Here is a 13917-nt window from a genome sequence, read left to right on the forward strand (position 1 = left end):
AAGTTAAATAAATGGTTTTATGATTATATTTTTATGTAATTAATAGAAGATGCTTTTACATTGTACCTTGTTTCCCATGGTCCTTTCTATCTGAATGACACCCCCTCCACCACTTTTTAAGCCTGAAGGATATTTCTGGGAAATTGCCAATCTTACAGATCTCCCTGTGGGACAAGCATATGTCATATGGCATGATTTTGATAATTATGTAATGAAAGGTACCAGATGAAACAGCTCAATTTTGAATTTATGAAAGAAAATCCTTTCCTGGGATACCTTTACTTCAAAAGCCATAGAAAATATGACTTGTTACAAGAGCATTTGCCCAACAACGACACTGATAAACTATTAGAGCATTCTGATCAGAAAGAGCATTGTGTTACTATAGAAACTAATGATCAGAGGCTTAGAACTTTGCTTGGTATAATGGGAAAAGGACAGCAGCTTCATGTGTATTCTGCCACGGTATGATGTGCTCAAAATCTCCTCAGTCTTGTACTTGTGAATGGATGCCCATGGCCCTGGATAATAAAATTCTTAAAAATAAATTTATGGGAATCACATGGTTGGCAGAGATACATGACAGTACAAACTTGACCATTAGATCAGGTCAACTATGGGAAGCTTTATGGAATACCCAGACAAAAGCCAACTTGGGAGTAACATCCACCCACCTAACAGTGGTTTGGGACACCCAGAGATTCTGGATCAATTCTATATATCCTAATTCCACTGAGGCTACTAATATAATTTGACAGCAACATTCATGTTGAATACACAAGAACTGGCCCCCACAGAGACTGAAAAGAGATCTCATAGGGGGAATAGGAACAGGATTAGGCATTATGAGACAAGCAGAACTTGCAGCCACTGAAGAAAGGCATTCTCTAGGAAAACCCTCTTTATCCAAGATAGGACATATAGAAGGGATATCATAAAAAGAAGAAGGGAAAGGCTAGAAAGCAGCAAAAAAGGTTAATGAGGTCTTTATCAAATGGATAGAAAAAACCAACAAATCATACAATCTTATTCTGAAACTCAGAGATGGAAACATGCATGCACCCGAACCCAATGGGCACTAATGACCATACTGATACAAATGGAATCTGAAATAGGTATGAGACAATGGACCACAATACTCAGAGCCGACATCCAATCTCAACCTTTGGGAGGCTTATGGCCCCCATGCCTTATAGAAATTCCTGGATGGTAAATGTGAACTTAGGTACTGTGTTCTTAAAGCCCAGGTGCCTAAACTAAATAGAACCCAGAGTTAGTAATTCAATTAGCAGGCATTGGGATGATTGTCGATCACACCAGAGTCCTTCCTATGGGAAGTCATTGGGCTATTCTAACTGATTCAAACACATGGAATCCTATTTCTCTTTCTGACTGTGAAAATAAGAGGGGAAAATGGCTTTGCCTTCAATTTACTTGGAACTCTGATACCTTCCAAGTATGGCCTTTAATATCAACTCCTATGAACCACAACATCTGGTGTGTGGGAAAGGGTCATTTTTGTTGGGAGGGTCAATACAACACCACAGTGAAGCTGTTTGATTACTCCTGTATAGAATCTTCCTTCCCCATCTCTAAAACTGGCATCTGGTGTAATACAATGGTCATAGGAAAAATAGGTTTGCCTGCTGTAAATAAATCCTATGATAACTTAGATATTGAAGACAAATTGTTCCTTCAGACCAATTTCAATCCCTCTCAGGATGTCATATCCATGGAAGCTAAACGGCCACAAGAGGAATTATGACTTTTAGATGCTGACTTAGAATGAGTTTTACAAACCTCCAATGAGGTCTACCATAAAGTTCAAATGACAGTAGACAGTGAATGGAAACATATCCTGAACCTAATAAAGGAATACAGCAATGCCAGCAGAGGGGTTTGGGGATGGTGAGAATGTTTATTACCCACTGAGTTTCTCTATATATCTCTTGGATGAATCATTCTTACAATAATCATGTTATTCCTTGTTATTTTGTTCATATACATTTTATACAAATGTTTCAAAGGAAAAAAAAACTATGCAAAAGAAGATCAAACCTCAGAACAGAAAACTACGTCTTATTACCCCAAAAATGAAGAAGGAATTAAAGAATATTTCTATCGCCGTGTCAAGAAATTCCATTGGAAGATAAATTGTATGATGCCCTCCCTCCGCAGGAGGTACCTAGACAACATCTATGGCCCATATCCATAGAAATGGATAGAATGACTGACAGCGGGGCATTGAAAGGGAACTTAGCCAGAAAAGCCGCCATCTTTGGGGTAACTAAGACCAAGCAGAATGTTTCAGTTGGCCCTTAACTTGGAAACTGATAATTATCAATTCCTTGAAGTTAGCAGAAGAATCAAGAGACAGCCAGGAGATGAAATCAACAGCTCTTATGTAAATTTGCTTCAGAGGGGTGCACCTACGATTAAGAACTAAAACTAACTTTCTTGTTTTTCTTACCTGTGTAATTGGCTGCAAACAAGAGGAGACATAAGAGAGAGGCAAGACAACCTTCCTGGTTGCAAACTCTCCCTCTTACTGAAAGGAAAACTGCATCCACATTAATTCAAAATCCAAGTCAAGTATTTTTTATGATATTTGACTGAGGTTATTTTCCTTGAGCTCTCCCTAAGAGGTAAGGACACCAACCTCAAGGTAACATCAAGGACTTGAAGCTGACCACAGACTCTATGACACTGAAGTTTCTGATCCATTATGGGACCCTGACATTTAACTCAGACCATCTGCTGCTCCCAAACACTCCCCCACTTTTTTCTTTAGCACAAAAACTCCTTCTCATCTTCCTGCCTCTTCTCCTTTATAACCCCTAGAATAGGCATCAGAAATTGCAGTGATTTTAGCTGGTAATTCCCCAGAAGCTGGTTATCTGAATACGTCTTCTAATCCTTGCACCAACTTCTGGACATTTGAGTCATTTGTTTAATGCAAGAGGGCAAGCTGAGCCTGGTCTGGCAGTAACAGCATCTCATGTGCAAGGGTTAGAAGACTTACTATTCAGATGTCAGTACTATCACAAAGGATGTGCAAATTTGATGCAATTCATATCAGAAGCCCCATGACATATTTCAAAGAGAAATAGAAAGCAACATCCTAAAATTAACAGAATCTCATGGAATGCCAAATAGCCAAAATAAAAGAAAAAGAACAACAAAGTTGGAAGTGTCACCCTTCTTGATTTCAAAACTTACTCAAAAGTACAGTAATCAAAACATTGAGGTACTGGCATAAAGACAGACATGTGCATCAATGGAAAAGATAGGGAGCCCAGAAAGATACCCTCATATATAAATAAAATAATTTTCAACAGCCAAGATCATTCTGTGGGAAAGGAAGTCCATGGAAAAAACGGAGCTGGTAAAACTGAATATTCACATGCAGAAGTATAAAGCTGGCTCCTTGAGTCAAAGACCTAAAGAAAGAGCTAAAACTAAACAATTCTTAGAAGTAATATAGGACAAAACTTTCACCACATTGGACGTGGTAATTATTTCTTGGATATGACACCACAAACTCTGTCATCAACAACAAAAAATAGAAATTTGATTTCATCTCAATTAAAAACATTTGTCCCTCAGCGGACACTATCAACAGAGTGAAAAGGTAACACGTAGAATGGTAGAAAATTTTTCAAATCCTATATTTGCCAAGGTGTTAATATCTAGAATGGATAAAGAAAAAAGCATTTGACAAAGTTCAGCATACCTTCGCAATGAAAACAATAAACTAGAAACAGAAGGGAAATTACTCAAGATATTATATGACATCTATGAAAACCCCCACAACCCACATCATACTTGATGCTGAGAGACTGAATGCTGTCTCCCTAATATCAGAAACAAGACAACAATGTCTGCTGTTGTAGAGCATTAAAAATCTTGATTCTCATTTGATTTTAGAATAGGATTTTTAGGTAAATGCATGTATGGTTGAAAAGCCCTTCGGTAGGAGGCCACAGTTTACAGATAGAGGGCAAAAGCCCATCTAATCAACTCTTAGGTATGGGATTGTATACTTTAATGGTTTTAGAGTCAACAAGTGGTTGTCATACCGATCGTATTCAGAAATTTTAAGAATTGCTGAAGGGAAAGATGTGAAAAAAAATGTTTGCTAGGGGCAAGATGTCTGTTAGGGGAAATTTCAGAAATAATTATACTTAGATTTTATCATAAGAATGTAACTCTCGCTTAAGGAGAGGTTATACTTTAGATAATGAGCCAGTTTGACAAACTTAGCTTTTCAGTAATTGTACTTTGGAATGTCACATAATTTTACTTATGCTACTAATTTCCATTGTTTAAATATACTTAGTCGTAGATAACTTTTGTAATGTTGCCCATGTCCTTGTGTCCCTTTGTAATGATCAAATCAACTGAATTTTCTCGTGAAATTTCTTTGGCTTTACAATATAAAAGAAAAGCTAACTTTGAATAAGGGCTGTGCACACAGTTTTCTCCTTCTAACAAAGGAGGTACTGGGGCGCAGACCTATGGGCTTCTCATCGCATTCATGGTGTTTTGAGTAATCCTTTTTTTTGTCTCCGTTACACAGTGGCAAGTGTAACATGCTCTCCCCACTTCTATTTATCATGGAAACAAAGATGCTACCAGGGAAAATAGGCACAAAGGAAGTAATCCAGATTTTAAAGAGCACACACTCACAGTGCCCCCCTAAAATACATACAAAACCACATAGACTGTGTCACCACACACACAGGTGGGTGCACCCACACAGACACAAAACTCACTAACCATTAGAGATAACAGACAAAGGATGCCAAGAAATGCTCAGAGACACACACACAGCCCAGGCCTCTGCACTATTCACCACCTTTCTCTCCCTCTTCAGCAATAACCACCATCTGACACATTGTGTATTTTACTTCCACCCCTCATCTCTTGTTTCCTACAATGCCAGCTTCAACTGAACAGGGATATTTGTTCAGTTTTATTCACAGCAGCACCTACTGGAAAGGCTGTTACACAGAAGAGCAGCACTTGATAAATCACTGGGCTCCAACTCACACACAGGTTTTACACAAACCTCACCATAGACCCATATCCACTCAATTTGCACAGAGTGAACTGTTCTCATTCCAATCCCACGGGGCAGAGAGGTATGTCTTGGGCCCCAAACCAATTCCCAAGGGTGGGTTTGCCTAAATGAGTTGAAAATGTAGATCCACACAAAACCATGCACAGGGATGTTGACAGCAACATTGTTCATAATTTTCATAACTTGGAAGCAACCAACATGAAGATGTGTTCACCAAAGTTGGAGATACAAAATTAACACACAAAAACAACTGTACTTCTATGCACTTCCAGTACAATATCTGAAAATACAATTAAGAAAATAAATCTATTTACAACAGCACCCAAAGAATAAATACATAGGAAGGAATTTTTTTAAGTACAAAATTTATACTCTGAAAACTACAAACCTGTTGGAAAAAGCTAAAGATCTAAATAAATGGACAACCATTCCATGTTCATGGATCAGTAGGCTTAATATTAAGATGGCAATACTCCCCCAGACAATGTACGATTCAATGCAATCTTTATCAGAATGACAGTGACTACAGAAACTAAAAGCTGATGCTGAAATCTATATGAAATCATGAGGGACTCAGAATACAACGTGAAAAAGGGCAAATTAGGAGGACTCACACTTCAGAATTTTAAAACCAGCTACAAAGCAATGGTAATCAAGATACTGTAGTAATGACACAGGAAAAGTCATTTAGATAAAAGAACACAACAGAGAGTTCAGGAATAGAGATGTCAGCAGAATGACAAAGTTAGCTGCCCAAACACCTGTTCCTGGACAGAAATACGGAAAAACAAAAACTATCAGAAACAAACTTTTCTTTTCTTTTCTTTTTTTTTGACTGGTAAGGGAATAGCAACCCCTGGGCACAGTGTCGTCTGCACCATGCTCAGCCAGTGAGCACACCGGCCATCCCCATATACGATCCGAACCCATGGCCTTGGCACTACCAGCGCCACACTCTCCCAAGTGAGCCACGGGGCCGGCCCAGAAACAAACTTTTCAAAACTCTTAAAAACCATCAAAGATTTACAGCAACCATGTGGATGGAAAAAAGAGAGAGAAATGGTGAGAGAGCTTTGTGGAGTTTTCACTTGTCCTTGGCCCAATCTCTCCCTGATTTGGTGCCAGTCCTTAAGACAACAGCCCTAGCTCCTACTGTGGAGCCCTTGTCACTGGTTCCAGATACAGCAGAGCAGATCTTACTTGCAAATTATTGTGTTTGTATGTTATAATCTGTCTGGGGGTAACAAAGGATCTGAAACAAGGTTTGATTTTCTGTTTTGACAAAGTTAGAAGCCAATCAGTGTGGAAAACTGGGAGATCTAGACAATCTTCGTCATCTTCTTCTCCTTCCCTTTTTCTTTCATTTCCTTTTTTCCTTTTCTTTCTTTCTTTCTTTTTCTTTATTTTTCTTTCACCCTTTCATTCTTTCTCTTATTTAGCACCTGACATTCAAGAAAATCTCGGTGAAAACATTGGCTGCACACACCTAAAAAAATCAAAGACTTACAGTGACTACACACAACATGTAATACAGTCTCTACAGAAATACTTTTGAAAAGTCACTAAACAAATGGACAACTACAGCTTTCAATAAACAACAGTAGCAAACACAAGAGTCAAGTAAGGCCATCCTATCACTTGGGACATCCTCTCACCCCCATCTGGCTCACTGAAACAGTCAATGACCACCCTCCATGGAGACCCTGCACTCTGCCCCCACCCCCACCTTGTGTCCAAAGTGAACTTTGCTTTGCAGGATTTTGCACCATCTTACTGGTGTGGGTTTTCCTTGTTTTTTGGGATAGCTTTTCTTTCTTCACAAATCTGAGAGACTCCAGAAGGCAGAAATAATTTCTGTCATTTCCTCTCAATACCAGCATCTGATTGGCTGACCACTAATTTGTCTATAAGGAATAAAACTGGGGTTAGCGAAAGAAAGGGTTCATGTCCAAGAGGTTATGTTTTTAGGTGAAGGGCAGGCCAGGAGATTCCCACCAGTGCCAGGACAACCAGTTGCTCCCCTTAGAAGCTCCGTCCACAGCCACACTTCAGGCTGTCCTCTGAGAGGAGATGACCCAGGGGCTGATGTCCACTAGACCGTCCAAGAGATATGGCTGCTGTGGGCACCTTGTGTCAGCCCCAGACAGCTTCGATACCCAAGACAGGAGGATAGGAGGGTGGCTGAGGACACACCATCCTCCTATCTTCCTGCCCTGGGTATCGAAGCTGTCTGTGAAGTTTCCAAAGAGGAATCTCTATAAAAAAGATATTCTTGGACTGGCCAGTTAGCTCAGAGGGTAAGAGCACAGCCTTGTAGCACAAAGGTCATGGGTTCAGATCCCCATACCAGCCAGCCGCTTCAAAAGAGAAGAGAAAAATTTTTTTGATAAGGTGTCTCTGCCTAGGGACGATAATAGGAGGTGAGGCACAAAGATTTTTTATAGCAGAGTGGGAGGTAATTGTTCTCTGCTTATCTGTCATATGAAATGTTCAAAAACAAAAAAAGAAATACTTTTAAAAGACCCATCAATTGCTCTGTGAAAGTATGATGAACAATTAAAATACTGTTTCTGTTTGCAATGTACAATAATAAACAAATAGTCGACAACATTGTGAATTGGAGACAAGAAGTTGGCTTTGGGAATGTGGAGAAGGAACTGGAAATTTAGGGTTTTACTGCAAGCCCTAGAAGATGGCAGGCTGAGGGGACAGGGGACTGGATTTGAGACTCTGCTTTCCATACAATTTAAAAAGGCAGGGGGAGGCCAGCCCTCTTTGGAGTGTTAATTAAAACTAGGCAATAAGAGTGAAGGGGCTGTAGGCCCCTAAGGAAACTGAAATCTAACTCACACGCCTTTCTTGTAAATTACTAACTTAGAGAAAAACAAAATTTAGGCTTAAGCAACCAGGAACCACAAATGAACCTCTAATTACACAATCAGGAAATTTCCACCCAAATGGTGCAAATAAGGAGACTACACCACTGCAGCCAATCAATTATCTGCTGTTTTTCTTCCACCCACACCTTACAAACGTTTTTCCTTAAGACCCTCCCATGGACCCCAAGCCACATACCAGGACTGGAGCTTCCCAGTCATAAATCACTGTTTGCTTAAATAAACTCTCCAACATTTTGACGAAGTCTCAGTTTAATTTTTAACAGTAGAAAGGAGGGACTGGAGACCCCAGGGACTGCATCTCCTTCTCTCCTGGACCATACACCGCGTGGGGATTTTCCCCATGACCCTCCCGCTGTCACCGCAATCTGAGGAGATGCACGGAGCTGCCCACAGAGGGCTCCGGACTCCTGAAGTCACAATGAAGGGATGAGACAGAACACCCAGGGGATCTCGGCTGCCACCCAGTGCACACACCGTGGCCATAGAGGACCAGTTCCGACCAGCCCCCTTCCGTGACGGAGGACCCTCCCCATACACCCATCATTTCCCAGCATCCAGACTGTCCTTGCTTCCTTCCCGAGGATCTCCCAGTCCCTGCAGGTCACAGGGCGACAGAGGCCATGGGTAGTCACCTGGGCCTCCCGGACAGGGAGCTGTGGAGACCCGCGGAGCTCCGCCAGCGCCAGAGACAGAAATCCCACCAGACTGTGGAAGGCCGCCCCCTCCTCCCTGGCTGTTCCCTGATTGGACAAAGCTTCAGGCCCCGCCCCTCTCAGGCCCTGAGTGGCAGGAGGTAAGCGCAGACACGTTGCTGAATGAGGCAGAGTGACAGGTTTTGGGCTGCAGCCCTTTTCAGGCAGGGCTTCCTCCCTGCTGTGGGATCTGACCCTGCCAGAGGAGATATTGGCATGTGACCTTGTATATAAGGTTATGTTCATTTATGACTTGTTCATATATGAGTATATCTACGTGTACACACACACACACGTTATTCACAAGTGGAAACAATGTGATAACAATTATTTTACCATTTAAGATTTTATAACCTTCCTGGCCTCTGGAATTTTGAGGAGGCAGCCTGAGCTTTGCAAAGGGAGGCGGTCATCTGAGGCAGCAATGTCCAGTAGAAATAAAACGTGATCCACGTGTGTAATTTTAAATTTTCTTGTAGCCGCATAAAAGAAAATCAAAAGAGACAGATATAAAATTGATTGTAATAATTTGTTTAACTCCAAATATTATCATCTTAATATGTGAGCAATACGAAAATATTAATGAAGTATTTCCTTTTTCTGGTACTAAATCTTCAAAACTCGCTGAGTATGTTATGCTTTCAGCACATGTCAATTCAGACCATCCACATGCCAGGTGCTCAGTAGCCACACGTGGCCAGCAGCTGCCACGTTGCAAGTGCAGCTCTGAGAGCTCTGATGTTCCTGATATCAGGGGGTGAAGGAACTGAAACCCCCTTCTAGGTAAGAGGTGAGGGAACACCTGCTTCCCACCAACATCTCTCCTCAGGCCCAAGGGTGGGAGAGGTGGTGCCCAGACAGACAGCAGAGGGCTGCAAGCAGGAAGGGTCTAAGGAGAAACCACTGCTTGCCATCTGCTGCTTGGTGTGGGCCCATTTACCTTCCTAATGATCAGACAGCAATGCAATAAAAATGGGTCCCAGAACGAAGAAACACCGTGTTCTAAGATCTATCCACGCCTTTGTCCCTCTGAGTTTGGATTTGGAGGGGAAAGATTAAAGGCAAACTTCTTAATTTACTATTTGTTCTTGGCCATAGGGGATTACCCAAGGGTCAGGATATGAATAAACATCTTAGAATGTTAAAACCTATCTGATGATGCCAAGAATGAACTTGTAGTACCTTAAAACAAAAGAAAACACTGCTGAGTTTAGAAGTTTTGTGCAAATATGTAATATTTAGAAACTTTAACAATGTATAACATTCATATTAAAATATATGCACAAAGCATTCACGTAAAGCTCTATGCATTACTTCAAAGGGAACCCACTTGTGTAACCACCAAATAGAACCAGCCTGACTCATGCATCTCAACAATCACTTTCTCCCACCCTCCTCCCCAAAGTAACCAAAATCTTAACAGCTAACAGTAGAGATCAACTCTGTCTTTTATACAAGTGTTTTCTTAATGAGCATTTTAAACATACAAAATAAACAAAATAGTATAATAGACCTGTCACCCAGCCTCAACAGCTAAGCATGTGGCACTTTGCTTTCACCTATACTTCAACCCAATCTCCACCCCTACAATTTTACATACATTTTAAAAAATTGAAACATGATTGTACATATTTGTGAGTTACAGAATTGAATATCAATAACTGTGTACAATATGTGATGACAAAATCAACATAATTAGCACATTTATATTATAAAATATATTCTTTGTCTGTTAACCAGTTTCATGCTAAAGCTCCTCCCTCCTCCCCCTTTCAAGCCTCTAGTAACCACAATCCTGTTCTCCTGAAAGATGAGCACATTATTGTAATTGTTTTCTTCTTTTTCTTTTATATTTATTAATTTTTTTATTAGCTCCCACTTATAAGTGAGCATAGGCATTATTTCTTTTTCTGTGCCTGGCTTATTTCATTGAACAAAATTTTCTCCAGGCTCATCCAGGCTGCAGCGAATGACAGAAGTTCATTCTTTTCTATGGCTGAGTAGTATTCCATTGAGCATATATGCCATATTTTTCTTATCCAGTTGTCCGTTGATGGAAATTTAAGTTGATTCCAACTCTTGGCTATTGTAAATAGAGCTGTGATAAACATGGGAGTGCAGGTATCTTTTCAACATGATGATTTCCATTTTGGGGGGTATATACCCTGCTAGATCATCAGGCAGTTCTATCTGTAGTTGTTTCAAGAACCTCCATACTATTTTCCATGGTGGCTGCACCAATTTATAGTTCCACCAACAGTGTAGAAGGGTTACTCTTTCTCTGCTGCCTTGCCAACATTTCTTATTCTCTGTCTTTTTGATGATTGTCAGACTAACTGGTTTTGCTTTGCATTTCCATGATGATTAGTGCTGTTGTGCATTTTTTCACGTACCTGTTGGTTATCTGTATGTCTTCCTTTGAGACATGTCTATTCAGCTCCTTTGCCCATTTTTTAAAAGATGGTTTGCTTGTTATTTTACTGTTATTTCAGTTCATTTTATATTCTGGATATTAATACCTTGTTAGATGTAAAATTTTTGTTGACTTTGGTATATGGCAGGAGGTACAGGTCTAGTTTTATTCTTCTAACATGGATATCCAGTTATGCCAGCATCATTTATTGAAGAGGCAGTCCTTTCCTTAATGTGTTTACTTGGTGCCTTCCTCAAAGATCAGTTGACTATAAACATGAGTTAATTTCTCAGTTCTCTATTCTGCTTCATTGGTCCCTCTGTCCATTTTTATACCAGTGGCATGCTGTTTTGGTAATTATAGCTTTATAGTACAATTTGAAGTCAGGTAGTGCAATACCTCTGACTTTATTTATTTATTTATTTATTTATTTATTTATTTATTTATTTATGTTCTCAGGATTGCTTTGGGTATTCGGGATCTGTTCTTGTTCCATGGAACTCTCAATTCTATCACCTTTTCTCCAACCCAACACACACACAGGCTAACTACATGAGGAGATGATACATTACATAGCCTGATCATGGTGATCATTTCAAAATGTATACATACATCAAAACAACATATTGTCCTCCTTGAATGTACATATTTTTTTTGTCAATTATACCACACTAAACCTGAAAAAATTAAAATAAGCATAAACAACCCAACAGGTTCTTATGTTAAAATTTATATATTACAAATATATGTAGGCAACTAGACTTGTATCTTGGGGACTGGGAAGGATTCATGCGAAAAACATAATTTTAAAAATATTCATAACTTTTAGTAGCTAAGATTTTAAATGTCTAGTATTTTTTTTTCTTTTAAAAGATGACCGGTAAGGGGATCTTAACCCTTGACTTGGTGTTGTCAGCACCACGCTCACTCAGTGAGCTAACTGGCCATCCCTATATGGGATCCGAACCCGTGGCCTTGGTGTTATCAGCACTGCATTCTCCCGAGTGAGCCACGGGCCGGCCCCCAAATGTCTAGTATTTTAAAGGTTGAAAAGATAGATGGAAGCTTCGCAGGAGAATGGAGAAGAGCTAAGAAGATAATATCCAAAAAGCAAATTACAATTCCCTGCAAAAAATTACATCTAGAAAAGAGAAAATATCCCATGAAATTATAAAATGATGTGCATTTGACAAAGACAAAAAAAAATAACAACTTAAATTGAAAGAGAGACCATTTCTCCCATCAGGAAGTTAAACTACATTCTATCAAATATACAATATGTTCACATGTGGAGCTTCACATGTTGTGGATGGGTTGTAAATAAGCCTGGACCATTCTATTGAAATGGAGATGTATGGCCAGTTCCATGGTGGTGTGACGAGTTCAGTTGCTCTGCTGCTCACAAAATGGTCCCACATATGGAGTTTAATGATCTATGATTGCTTTCTTTAAATGTTTATTAAATTTAACTTGGATTTGTGTTTTGAAAGTTGTCTGATGAGAAAATGTAGCATATGCCAGGGGGCTTAGAACCTGGGTTCATGCACAGTTTGATCTCCCACTGCCTCACTGGCATGGGTCTTGGCCCCCTGCTCTTCTGTAACCTGGTGCTAATAAGCCTTTCCTTTCCCCCCTTTGTTCATGACTGATGCTGCCCTCAGCTCCAGGCAATGTCTGGGTGCGGGCACACTGACTGTTGGGGTCATTTGTGCACATCTTTCATGGCATCATGTGGAGGGCCATGATGGCTTCTCACCTAAGTCAGAATCTACATTTTTGTGTTCCCACTATTAAATGCTTAATAATTCATGAACAAGTTGCTCTACCTGGGGCCTCCACCTTGTTCTTACTTTTTTAGCTTCGTAAGGTGTAATGTTGGGCTGTTTATTTTGAGTTTTTCTTCTTTCCTGATGTAGGTGTTACAACTTCCCTCTTAAAACTGCTTTCAGTGTATCCTATAGGGACAGGGATATTGTTTTCATTTTCTATTGTCTCCAGGAATTTTCTTATTTCCTTTTTATTTTCTTTCTTGATCATTCATTGATTTGGAGCATATTGTTTAATTTCCATGTATTTCTTATGGTTTCTAGTAACCCTTTTGTTATTGATTTCTAGCTTTATTCTAATGTGGTTAGACAAGATAGTAGGTATAATTTCAATTTTACAAAAATTTGTTAGTACTTGTTTTGTGTCCTATCATGTGGTCTGTTCTAGAGATTGTTTCATGTGCCATTGAGAATATGTATTCTGCACCTGTTGGATGATATATTTTGTAAATGTCTATTAAAGTCAGTCAGTCCATACTACAGGTCAATTCTAAGGTTTCCTGGTTAAGTTTCTGTCTGGATGATCTGTGTTTGGCTAAAAGTGGGGTATTAAAGTCTGCAAATATTAATGAGTTTAAATCTATGTCACCTGTTAGGTCTAATAGTAATTTGTCATATAACTGGGTGCTCCAAAGTTAGGTGTTGATGGAGTTTGGATGTGTTGTCCCCTCCAAAACTCATGTGGAAATTTGATCCTCAATGTGGCAGTGTTGGAAACTGATTGAGTCATGGGGACAGGTCCCTCATGAATGGATTAATGCTCTCCCTGGGGGAAGGTGGATTAATGAGTGAGTTTTCACTCTATTAGTTCCCATGAGAGCTCATTGCTTAAAAAGACCCTGGCCCCTTATCTCTCTCTCTTGCTTCCTTTCCCCATGTGATCTGCTTGTACCCCCAGCTGCCTGCCACTTTCCACCATTAGGAGAAGCAACCTGAGGCCTTTGCCAGATGCAGCTGTCCCAGAATCATAAGCCAAATAAACCTCTTTCCTTTATAAATTACC

General features: G+C 39.9%; 1 pseudogene; it reads right to left on the minus strand.

Annotated features, from left to right (window-relative positions):
- Nucleotides 1-8195: 8195 nt before the first annotated feature.
- Nucleotides 8196-13917, minus strand: part of LOC134376048 (zinc finger protein 717-like) — a 32080-nt pseudogene continuing 26358 nt past the window's right edge.

The sequence above is a fragment of the Cynocephalus volans genome, chromosome 4 (assembly GCF_027409185.1).
Source record: "Cynocephalus volans isolate mCynVol1 chromosome 4, mCynVol1.pri, whole genome shotgun sequence".
In the NCBI taxonomy this organism is placed as follows: Eukaryota; Metazoa; Chordata; class Mammalia; order Dermoptera; family Cynocephalidae; genus Cynocephalus; species Cynocephalus volans.